Below are 13,154 nucleotides of genomic sequence, written 5' to 3'. Positions count from 1 at the left end.
TACCCTTCATACATTTACTAGGTGTCGTTTCCCTCATATTACAAGAAAGGGAAGTTTCCCCTATTCAATGAGACCACCTCCCCATACAAGCATATCACCCACTTCTAAGCAGCATGTCGAGAGACCGCGGCTAATGATAGACTCCTTCTCCATCAGTTTGTTGAAACCCTTGATGGCCCAGCTTTCTAGTGGTATGCTCGGCTTTCCCCAAACTCAGTACATACTTGGGTGGAAATGGAGAAACTGTTCCACCAGCATTTCTATGAGGTTGAGAGAGAGGTTCAAACCATTGAGCTTCTCACCTTGTCCCAAGATCTTGATGAGCATGTCGATCAATTCATATCAAGGTGGAGAAATTTGGCTGCTCTCCATCCCAATCCCATGCTTGAGAAAGAAGCGGTTCAAACTTGTGTGCAGAACATGCGACCTGAGATTGCTCTGCATGTTGAGGCCTCTAATTCGACTTCCATGTCAGAGCTGATCTCCTAATCGGTCCGCGTAGAAAGTATGTCATGCCACCATGGCAGGTCACGACAACAGTCTCCAAGCTTAGGAAACAATCGGGGCAATGGTAGCTCTCAAACTAATCCCCGAGGCAACCAACCAAAGTGGCAACCAACCAAAAGGAGTGATATGTCCAGCCGTCACTTTAAACAATCCAAAGAAAGCCCCCTCCCAAACTTTGTACCTCTTCAAAGGGGTAAACACAATGAAAGCTCCCCAAACAGGCAAGCAACAACAGTCGTACAACTGAGTACCGCGACCTGCGGACCTTAATCGAGATGATTATTGGATCAAGCATAAGAATAAAGTCTACCCCTTTGAGAAGGAATGCCCTGCACTATTTTGATTATTGTTGGAACAGAACATGATCGCGCTCCCAGAGATCAAGTTCCCTGATCAATCCGGACTCGATACCCAGGCAAATTACTGTTCTTATCATCGAAAGATCAACTACCCCATAGAGGACTGCTACATGTTGAAAGATATTATCGAGGCCCTAATTCAGAAGGGTCAGATAAAGCATGAATAGCTGAAGAAGGCATTCGGGATGGCAGAAGCCTCCCACGCAGTAACAATACAAGTGGAAGACGAAGCGCCTGACCTCCTTCACACCCCGTTTTTTATGATGCGTCAAGAAGGCCTCATCACACCAAAACTGGCAAGGCAGCCTCGATGCCTCTCTTAGTGAACTGAGAACCATTAGTGCCCATACCATCATATATGGGGCTACGACCTGAATGAATGCTCTAGTTTTCATGATATAATCATGAAGAAAATATAGGGATGCTAATAATCTTATGACGTTCCAAAAAAAGATCCCAAACCACTGCTCCACCAATATGAGGGGACCTACTGACACAAGTCCTAAGTGAAGATCACTCAGATCCTACTGAACCTCAATAGTCCATCATGGGCGGAGCAGACTCAAGTCCTTAAGGAGAGAAGCAATTCGTCAAGGTAGGGCAGTTCATAAACCTAGCAAGACGGATCAACCGCTACCAATGAAAACCAGGAGAAGACGAACAACAAGGGCTGCTCGCTGAAGAAACAAGACTGCTCAACCGCCAATTGAGCAGGAATTTCTCAGGCCTCTTCCCCCATTGCCGACTTTGCAAGACTTCATCCCCTACACGATCTTCCTCATTTCCTTACCCTATCAAGATGATGTACCCGATCCATCTTCTACTCGAAGTATGTCCAATGAGGTTGACGACGTTAAAAGCACTCCCCAACGGTCTAAGCAGGGGAAAGACTTAAAAGACTCTTTGCACACGTCCAACTCTGATGATGACACAAAAAGTTGCCCAGATCGGTCCTATGAGGGGAACAACCTTAAAAGTCCCTCACTTACTAACCCTTTTCCTTCTTGTTCTTATGCTTCTCAGCTTTTCTCTTTTATGTTTCCTGCAGGTATAACCTTGCAGCGTCTAGACTTCGAGGCCCTTGACAAAGAATTTGAAGGAACCAATATAAGCAGGACGCAATAGAGGTGGTTGAGAAAGACGCTAGCTTAGGCAGCTGGATTCTTAACAGTTGCTGATGCCTTGGCGGATCGAGCCAAAGCAGAGCCATCTTCTTCAAAGAAGCACAAGAAGTCAAAATCAAAGAAATCCCAATGGCCCCCTGAGCCTGACTTTGAGTAGAGACTGAAAGAATCAAGGGGGCATAGTTTCTATAATCTGGAGGCTTGCCAGAGGGTACAAATCTCAGGAGCATCGCCCAGCACGGGACAAATAAGCTTGAGATTGGGAAAAACGTTGTAGCCTCCACCTCAGAAGTCAAGCATCTTGGAGTTTCCTTGTTCACCACTTCTCCCTCACCCGAATACTTTAAGAAATCCACCCATCCTACAGCTTCCTGGGCTCCTTTCTCGCCCAAGTACCATAGACAATCCACCCATCTTCCAATTCTCTGCGAGGCCTCTGGTCCCATATACTAAGCCACTTCCTAAGCCCCAACCTCAAACCTCCATCACCTAAACCAAGCTGGCTGTGCAATCAAATCAGCCAGCAGGCCAAAGCAAACCTTATCCACCTAAACCTTCTCCTCAACCCAAATCAGTGGTAGGGCCAGAAACGTAAAAGGCTGATGATGAAAAGGTGAAATATGATGTGATGGGGCACTTAAGGAAACTTCCAGGCCTTCTCAGCATCTATGATGCTCTCATGCTCTCAAGGGACTATCATTTAGCTCTGATCTATGACCTTTCTGATCTAGAGGTGTATGAGGCTGAAGTGGTACCCATTGAGGAGGACCCATTTATCTTAAGTGTATGTATGACAATCACCTTCTCAGAGGATGATCTGCAATTGGGAGAAAAATTTCACAATCTCCCTCTCTTTGTCACCGGTGAATTACATACATACCCCAGTTCAGGGATTCAACCAGTCAAGAGAGAAATCGGCTGACACTGTTTGCCTTTGTCTCAAGATTGGTGAACTAAATGACTACGCTCAATTTCATGTGATCGATACCAACACCTCCTACAACATCCTTCTCGGCCGCCCGTGGCTCCACGACCAAGGGGTTTGTCCATCCACATTGCATCAGTGCTTTAAATATAGTCGAGAAGGGAGGCATCATACAGTCTATTCCAAAAAAAGACCATTTCCCATAGCCAAAGCTCACTATGCTGATGCTAAATATTACTTAACAGATTCGTTGTCATCCGAAAAGCCAAATGATGATGACTGCAAGTCTGTAAGGAAGATAAAATCTTCGGCCCATGAAGATGTTGAGGACATCGGGTGAACACTGGTGGACATGTTCAAAGAAGAGGAAAGGCAAGGCAAAACCCTCCCTGACTTCCCTTCACCCTAGCATGCTATTCACTACCCTTGAAAAAGATCCGTCTCCGATTGAAGATGAAGCTTCCCCTTTTGCTTCCATTCAAGATCCACCTTTGTAGGAAGATGAACTAGAGGTCACTCTTGAAATTGAGGAAGTATGGGGGCGGCTCCAAAGGTCGCCTAAACGTCAGACCATCAAAACGTCCTGCATGTCCCTATTGCATTCTTTAAAGCAGAAGTGGCACGCTAACAACCGCGGAAGATTTTTCAAAACCCAGTTGCTATAAGCATAGAGGATGTTCCTCGTCCCACCACAAGGCTAGTTCAGACTAGTAGTCAACCCCAAGGTTTGCACTTCCCTGGTTTGGTGGGAGGAGAGTAGTTTGAGAAAGGACAGTCTTCCTGCTCGCAAGAACAAGATCCCCTAGCAGAGTTAAGGAGCGAAGTTCGCAATCTCCAAAGACAATTGGAAGTTATGCGTATCGCTTCAAAACATCTGAAGGAGTTCGTGCCTGAGACCAAAAGCTATGATGGGCTTGAAGTGAATGCACCTCGAATGGAGGCCAAAGCCCCTCCTAATTGAACTATTTATAGTAAGCAAGCTCATCAAATGATGAGGAAAATGAATTATGAGCCTTTGACCAATCAAACGTTAAGGAGAGAAGAAGCAATTGATCCACCATTCAAAGTCATTGAAGCCACAACAGCTCGTCACAAGACTAAACAAGGCCTAGGGTATTAGCCACTTGAGACAATAAACGTTTCGAGAAGTGCTCAAGCCCAAAAAGAGAAAAGAAGGTGCTGCAAAGCAAAAAGAAGAATGAAATCATGCATAAAAAACAGCCAGAAGAGAAAGAGAAGCATTTTATTCATAAATTCAAAATTTTGTACAAGTGCTGACAAAGGAAGGACACTATTAAAAACGATAAATGATCTTATTGATCTATGCTCGAGATGTGGTGGAAGAAGCCTCGACATGCTGGATACGCTCCTTCAGCTCGACCACCATTTGAGTTACCTGCTCTATGGTGGTTGTTTCTGATTCAATGGTGCGAGTGAGTTCTGATAGATCCTCAGCCAAATAAGTATCCAAAGCTCTTCTCTGAATCAGCTCCTTCTGAAGAACATTGAATTCCTCTCTTAACTTTCGCATCTCCTCCCTTATTCTAAGCATTGGGTTGAAACAAGTTTTCCCGTCCATCTTAAGGTCAAGGTGACGAGAAACCACAGTGGCCTTCTTCTGAGCACAGACATATATTCCGTTACAACGACGCGAGATTGACGCCTCCAAGGAAGCCAGCCTGTTGGTCTTAACCTCATGATGCAACCTCCAGCTCTCCACCTCATCTAGAGTAGCATGAAAATGAGAGAGGACTTTTGATGCATCCCCCAAAATGCTGGTCGCAGCAGCAAACTCCCGCAGTTTGACTATTGCCCCGCCCAGCTCAATGAGAGGCAGGTCCCTTAGACCCTGAAGACCTGCACGAATAATGCTCGCAATTATCACAGAAATTCCCCTAAAAATAGGTCTGGATGGTACTCCCAGGTCCATCACTGCTAAAGGAACTTCAGTTTCTGACCCTGGACTTGACGGAATGATAGCCATATGAGTCACTTGCTCTTTTAGAGAAATTGTGAATCCTGAAACCTCGAGCACCCCAGATTCTGAAGTAATCCCCTCCCCTTGTCTCTAACTCTCAACTATAACGTCAACAAGTTCAAGGTCAGCATCTCTATCTTGTTCCCCACTCTCCTGAACTGTCACTTCAACTTCAGTCCCAGCCATGGCCTTTTCCACTTGGTTTGTATCCTCAACAAATAGAATGTGGCGACAAAAAGCTCAACCCCTTCATTTGCTTGTCCGGTGTACCCTGAGGTAGCAGCCTCAAGAGCTTCACTAACCATAGGCCCCTCCTCAAGAGAGATGCCTAGACCCTCATTATCCTTTATTGCAACCCCTGTCTCAGTCGGGCCAGTAGTTTCCTGAGGGTCAGAGACCATGCTAGTGATAGGTTCCTATTCTGGGGTAATGATTGTAGGGTCTTCAGCCTCATTCAGAAGTCACCAATTGATCAGAAATGATAATAATAGGCTCAGAGGGCCGGATTCATCCACTTCAGCCTCTAAAGAAGCAGAAAACAGTTCAAGAGAGATAAAAGATGATTGAGAAAGCACAAAAGGTGACACTGAAGGAGCAACTAATGAATCAGAGGAGGAAGAGCTACCTCCTGATTCCAAAATCATAGGAAGCTTGACACTCCTAGGTCTGCAAGTAGGTCTACCAGCCTGAGCTGGTACATAAGTACCAGTATGGGTAGAGCATTTCCTTTTCTTCCCTCCTACTGGAGGAGGAGAAGCCGCTTCAGAACTCCCTCCTTGAGAAGGGCCCACGGCAAGTCTACTGTGAGAACCACTCCCGATCAATGCATTCAAATCCTGGAGTGGATGCCCTTCATGACCTGGGACCTCTCGGTCCTCCTCCCATTCAAAGATAGAACCGAGTCTATCAAAGATGCTCTCATTATTTTTCTTCATGGCAAGAAATTACGGTGAAGTATCCTCAGTCGCTATCCCTCGAGGGATCCCAAGAGCCTGCCAATTCCATGGATAGTCCAAGTCAATAATCTCGCCAAGAGTGGGAGCATTGATGATCCTCCACTGTCTAATCTCTTGATGCCAATTGCCGCTTTCCCCTTTCCAAGAGTGATCAGCATCCTAGTATCCTGAGCTGGTAAGCCTCCACCAGCATGCATAGGCCTCGGTCACTTGGAGCCTTCTGCCAAAGTGGGGAAGCACATATTTGCTAATCTTTGTTGCCTCCAAAAATGTAGACCATGCAGTCCGTACATGCTCTGGCAACCAGCATTCTCTAAGAGTCCCAACCTCTTCCTTTTTCCTGACTTTTACTTTGTCGCGACGCTTCTCAAAAAACACAGAGAAGGGGTAGCTTTGATCAAGCCCATGTTGATGGGTGAAACGATGAGGGAAGTACCCTTCAGTCTGGCACACTTCGAGGTCCGATAGGGCAAAACCCCACCTCTAATTCTCAACATTAATATGAGCTCCCTGATGGTTTTTGAGCCTCCCCTGGGCTATGAAAGATAGCCTTTGGACCAGGAATTCTCATCAAGAAGGGGCACATGTTCTCCCCTGTGCCCTGACACCTGACATAGATGGAAGGGAAATAAGCCCCTAGCCACTCATACACATAATGAATGGGGAATGGACTTAAAATCTTCAGGAAAGGCTTCTCCTCTGACAATGCCATTTCCCCCCTCTTTTCTTTTGTAGGCCTTCCCTCTGGAGATAGCTCCCAGTACATGGTAGATATTGCATAGGACTGGTTGAGCAAGAGCATATTGGCGTCCCCTCGCCATATCACAAGCAACATAGAGAGTGTCTGGTCGGATGTCATCTGCCCCTCCAAGAATAACAAATTTTCATAAGAATAAAGCCAGATAAGTGGCTAAGAAGACAGAGTTGTCACTAGTCTTAGGTTGATAGATGGGAGGCATCTCCTTAGCAACTGTCTTCCCCTACTTTCTTGAAGAACCTCGACCATCCTCAAAGGAATCCACACAAAAGAACTTCACCCATTTAGTGAAGGTCACCCGACCTTTGCAAGATTTGGAATGAAGCAATTGGTATATCTCGAAAACTTTTTGAAGACTGGCAGTTGGCTCCTCGCTTCCTAAGTGAACACCACCAAAGATGACCGAGTTCTGGGGCACGAATTCGTCATACATGACTCTGATTAGCAGAAGGCCGCCAATAATATGAAGGTCCAGTAAAGAGATCCCTGCTTCCTCAAGGCCAAGGAGCTAAGTGTTACTAACATGACTCCATCTTTCCAGCAGCACCTTGACAGTGTTGGAGCACCAATCATAATAGCGAGCTAAGCACTGAACTACTACTAACAAAGAAGCACGTTCAAGGATATCTTTGAATGACCCCAACACTCGGATGGTCCAGGAAGAATATCCTTTCAAATATTGGTGCGGAGACCAGAAAAAGACCACAACATCCCTTGGGTCTTCACCATTCTCTTCCACGAAGTTGGTAAATTGGCATTGGAGGCAACATTCCTGTGCATACAATGAAGGAGCGCCACCCCTTCTTCAATACTGACATTACCGTCAGCATCCCTCCGTACTTCAAAGCAAACAGGGTCGGTAACAAATGTGACGTTGAGAGGCCACTCTTGCCTGCACAATACATCAATGAGCCAAATAAGCTCATCCCTCGCCAGACTCTCACTAGTAAATTCACTGGTGCGAACCTCTCCTCTTCTCAGAAGGTTCTTCACGTTAAGGATCCTGAGAGAGGGCCCGGCCATCTTATCGAGATTAAGGACCTACTCCTGTATGGAAATCACTAAGGCACAGGATAATGTCGTCTCTGTTTCTCAAAAACCCATTGCCGACTGTGTTCTCGAATGCCTAGAGCTGACTGTGTTCGCTGATACCAGCGCTGGCTGTGTTCGCCAAACTCTTAGTGCCAACTGTGTTTTCAAAGGACTATCGGAGCTCGGATTCAAAATCTACTGCATGTGCCATGGATCCTGCATGTGCCACCTTGAGCCCCGCTGCACCGCTTGACAACCATCGTCACGATGTGGCCTGACACACGTCATCTCACATATGGACTAACTGCTCACCTTTCACGACCCTTCGTCTTTGAGTAACCGTTCGCCTCCTCATGACCTCTCGCGCTCTCTTTGGAAACTCCCCTTTTCCCATTAGAAGAATGACTAGGAAACCTTTCCCCTTCCCGCGTTTCACTGGAAAACCACTAAAAAATAGCAGAATACCCTGGCAAACCCTCTGCTACCACTTCTCCCTCTCCTTCCCGATACTAGAAACTACTTTCACTCACCAGAAAAACACCGAAAAATCAGCGGAAGTTCTCAGGAAGCCCTCTGCTCCCTGGATCCCCAAATACCACTGCTGGCAAAAATCCTTGCTTCCTAAAACTCCGGTGATAGTAACTCTCACATAGGTCCCTGCGTTCCCTTACCGGTGTTCTACCCTCTCTGCTAGAATCTGCTTGCTCGCAAATTCCTGAAGCTCCCTGCAAAATCTTATTGTTAGAGTTCTTGCCAGGAAATCTCTTACTCTCACTGCTGGAAAAAAACGACTTAGCTTTTTTTACCCTTGGTGAAATGGTAAGAATGGGGATTTACCCCTTTATATAGGCAAAGTTTCCCTGAAGTGTCTCCCACTATCCAGGAATGCCAGTCACATCCCTGAAGGACAAACGACAGTGAGCTGGATCGAGTCGGGCTCTGACCCAAGGCCTGAATGAAAGTCTACTGTTGATCATGAAAACTCAAAGACCAAAACCAGGTTGGGCTGGGGACCAAGGCCCGAACACTAACCCGTACCCAACACCACTAGTGTTCTTAAATACCAACGCCGATTGGGTTCTTCAAGATTTAGCGTCGGCTATCTTCACAACGTACCCAGTGCCGGATGTGTTCTCAATGTACCCAGCACCGGATGTGTTCCCAAGTTTATAGCCACTCATGTTGCCACTGCTCACGCTAGCGCCTCTTGTGCTGTCTCCGCCTGTGCTAAACACCATGTATGTGTCAACACTTCTACTTCTCAAACCTATTGCAGTGTATGTTACACTCTTCTTGCTACCACCACGCATGTGCTAGCGCCGCGCGTGCTAAACCTTGGTCACCACCGTGCATGTCTCACCACTATCCCTAGTGGAGTAATGAGCACGCCATTGCCACCATACCCAATGGAGTTAGGAGTAGGCCACTCCCATCATCCCCAGTAGGAATTACCCCTGTACTGCAGCCCATTGATCCTCAGTGGAGTTAGGGCCGTGCTTCCCCTTTAATCCCTTGTGGGTCAGTCTCACACTAAACTATCCTACACCCAGGAAGTTGGGTTACCTCTCATGAGCCTATCCCCCTATGGAATTCCATCTTTCACTACTAGGGAAGTCACACTTGTCCCCTGATCCTTAGTAAAGTCTACTTCCCATCTAAAACCCCTGCTATCATTTTACCCCCAGGGAGTCAAATTATTATCCACGTACCTATTCCCCATGGAACTTTACCTACATGGTGACCCACATCATGGTCTGAGCTGCATGACTTTAAACTACACAGCCTTGGTTTAGATGCACGACCTTAAACTCCATGGTCCAAACTACATGACCTACAACCTGTAGTGGAGGTCTAGTTGCACGACCTTAAACTGCATGGTTCTAATTGCATGACTTTAAACTGCATAGCCACGGTCCAAACTATATGACCTTAAACCATAGTCTACGTCCTAACGGTATGACATCAAAATGATTAGTATCATGGTCCTAACTATATGACCTTTAAACTGTATCGAAGGTCTATTTGCACGACCTTAAACTGCATGGTCCTAATTGCATGACTCGAAACTGCATAACCATAGTCTAAACTATATAACCTTTAAACTATAGTGGAGGTTTAGCTACACGACCTTAAACTGCATGGTCTTAATTGCATGACTCTAAACTGCATAACCATGGTCCAAACTATATGACCATTAAACTGTAGCAGAGGTCTAGTTGTACGACCCTAAACTGCATGGTCCTAGTTGCATGACTCTAAACTACATAACCATGGTCTAAGCTATATGATCTTAAACCATGGTGCACGTTCTGGCTGCATGACATTAAACTACTTTGCACAGGTCCCGGAGGCATGGCCTTAAACTTTCCCCCCCAATATGTGTACATGCCTTTTACAAGCATCTTCATGCACGCTTTCCCTAACCGACTCGTTCGTGCACGCACCACCTTCATTAGCTCCCCAGTGAATCCCTTCACTACCATCCATCATTCCCCAGTGAGTCTCACCCATGCTCACTTAACGGCGAACCATCCCGCCATCCATACTCGTCGTAAGCTAGTGGGTCACCACTTTTCACTTTCCTCACATACATCATCCATCTTTCACATGTAGCCTCGCGCCATCTCCAATAAGTGAGTCAAATCACCATTGTACTCAGTCAGTGGCATCTACAGACTGCCATTCATCTACACTGTGGTCCAGCTGTATGACCTTAAACTGTAGTGCCCGTCCTGACCGCATGACATTAAAAGGCTAGACCATTTTTTTCATACTGGATTCATGAGAAGGCTAGACCATGATTTTTTATAAGAAATAATAAAAAATCAGTATAATGATTTTAGACAATTTTTGAAAATTTTATTCCATAAGGAAAAAAAAATTATCAAATATGTTGATTGTTAATTCCAATTAAGTACATACGCACGTGTTGTGTGGCACACAAGTATGTGTGCCAAATGTGCATCCCATAAGGTAATCATATCATTGCCTTATGGGAATGACGTGGAAACCCTAACCCTAGGAATGGGATCCTTGTTTGGATATGAGGCATAACATTGACAAGTAATGTGATTTATGGCACATGTGTGAAGCACATGTATGGTGACATGTGTGTGTTTACATGTAGGAGTGTAGAGATTTCACATTTTTCATAAATTAACTAAATTTCTTAATTTATGATATAATAATTCCAGAAATATTTTAAATAGAAGGATTTGATTGGTGTGAAGAGGATAAGAGGAACACACAATGATAATGTTTACACTCCGATCTGCGCCAATCTTTGGGATGAGATCTACTTATATCTTAACAAAACTGAGTTATTTTTAAAAAGGTAGAGAGAGTTGGGTCACCTGAACTATGGGCTCAGAAAAATCCTAGATCAATACAAATCGAATCTTTTACTGAGTCCACTAGCAGAGCCAGCTTCAGATCAGTATTTTGACATACAAAAAATTGCTTCTAAATTTAATTAAATCTAATAATAAATTAATTTCTAGAAAATAAAATAAAGTAGAGAATTAAATGAAGAGAAGCAAATTAAATTAAGCATAGAAAGATATACTTACCTCTAAGGACCCGAAACCTAGAGTTTCAAGCTTGGATTAGACCGCTCTTTCGATTTACGCCACCTAGATCTAAGGTTCCTAATGCATGAGGAAAACCTGCAAATTTTAGGTAAGGTCTACCTAGCCTTTTCATGGGATTTCTTAGTATTGGAGAAGAATTTCCCTTAGTTTTCGAAGGGTTTCGAGATCTCCAAAGGTTGAATATGAATTTGAAATTTGTTTGTGTTTCGTGAGAATTTTTTCGGATTTGTCCTAATTTTTTAAGAATTTCTAAGTGGTTTTCCTATTTTTTGGTATTTTTGGGCTATTTTTCTAATTTAGAGATTTATTTTTCTTTGTTTTTGGTCTTTCTTTTGGGTTATGGAGTGGGATTTTATAGGATTCAATTGGTGATTTTTCTTTATTTTTTTAGAACTTTTCATAATTTTTTGGATTTATCTCGAAGTTTTTGCCTTATATAATTAAAAAAAATACCTTTATTGCATCATAAAACACCTTTATTATGTCATAAAATGCCTTTATTGCATCATCAAACCACACTTGAGCCTGTCGGGCCACGTCACAGCTCGGCCCATGGTACGACACTTATGCCTAAATTATCATTATTGGCTTTTTTTATCCGTAGGTCCGATTAAGACGATCCTTGGACCATTGGAAAGCTCTCGAGCTTTACTTCATTATGGGTGGGTTTGAGATGTTTTAGAGTAATTATATTGTGTCTAAGGTGCCTATAGTCTACTAGAATTTGTGGTCCTTTAGGCTCAAAATAAAGGTTTTTAGGAGTTCATGTAGCCAAAAGTTCGAGGCGGGAGTCTACAGTTGCCCATCTTTGGTTTTCACCTAGGGCACTAGGTGAATGACAAAGAACTCGACACCTAAGATATGGTAAGACAGAAACCATTTTTTTGGGATCATTCTTTTGAATGATCAGTATCCTTTAGGTAGGCGATACGCCGATGGATGCTTTTGATTCGTAAGACATCGAACTGGCATTGTTATCTTTGAGTCACTACGGTTGACAGCTCTCCGACAATCGGGATCCGAAGTGATAGATAACAATAACTGTGATATCTTTGAGCCGGTGACACTCCTTGTTGTAGTCACTCCAATGCCACCTGAGAAGCTGCCAGTGTAGTCTTCTTTGAGTATAGGCTTTTTTCTTGAGTTTGGTTCTCCAATCAAATAGGATTTTGATTTAAAAGAAATGATGGGATGATGAATTTAGGGCTAATTGTAGTTCTTTTTCACCGTCGATTCTTATTCTTAGGGTCCACAGGTCCAAGCTTTTTGGTATAGGAACCTATGGGTTGGTCTCTGTATCCTAAGGGTTTGCAAGCATGACAATCTAGGATTTGGTAGCAGCGGATGCATCATATCCAAGCCTCAATGAAACTCCTTCATTTTTTAAAACATTTTAGAAGGATTGGAAGATAGATTGAATTTTGAAAAAAACAACAGCGTTTCGGGCTACGTTTTAACCACAGAAATTAAGTTTTTTGAAAAGTTTTTTGGGCTCTCTCTTCTTTTTGTATATTTGTTTTCATCTTTTCTTGTTTTTTTCCTTTTTTTTTTTTTTTTTGGCCCCTTTTTTTTTCTTCATCAGCTTATTGATCCTCTACCTGGGACTTTCAGGATGAGGAATCACTAACTACTTCCTAATCTTCCAATCTTGGCTCTTATGTCACAATTCAATAAAGATTTTTATTTGTTTTTCAAGCAAACCGATGTCTTGGATAATATGGGATATGCCTCAGAGTGCTCAGAATATCCTTGAACTTCCAATTTTGTTCCTCCACTACCACTCCTTCGAAATTCAGATAGTCAAGCCTCTTCAGGTTTACTTGGACTGATGCCTTCAATTTACTTTGCTTTCTCATGCCATTCTAACTTGAGAAGGGAGGAATTTCTAGAGATTTTGGAGAAAATACGTGAAGATAGAGAATTTCT

This window comes from Amborella trichopoda, chromosome 9 (genome assembly GCF_054954075.1).
Source record: "Amborella trichopoda isolate Santa Cruz 75 chromosome 9, AtrichopodaSantaCruz75HAP2 v2.0, whole genome shotgun sequence".
NCBI lineage: Eukaryota > Viridiplantae > Streptophyta > Magnoliopsida > Amborellales > Amborellaceae > Amborella > Amborella trichopoda.
This window is presented reverse-complemented; position numbering follows the sequence as displayed.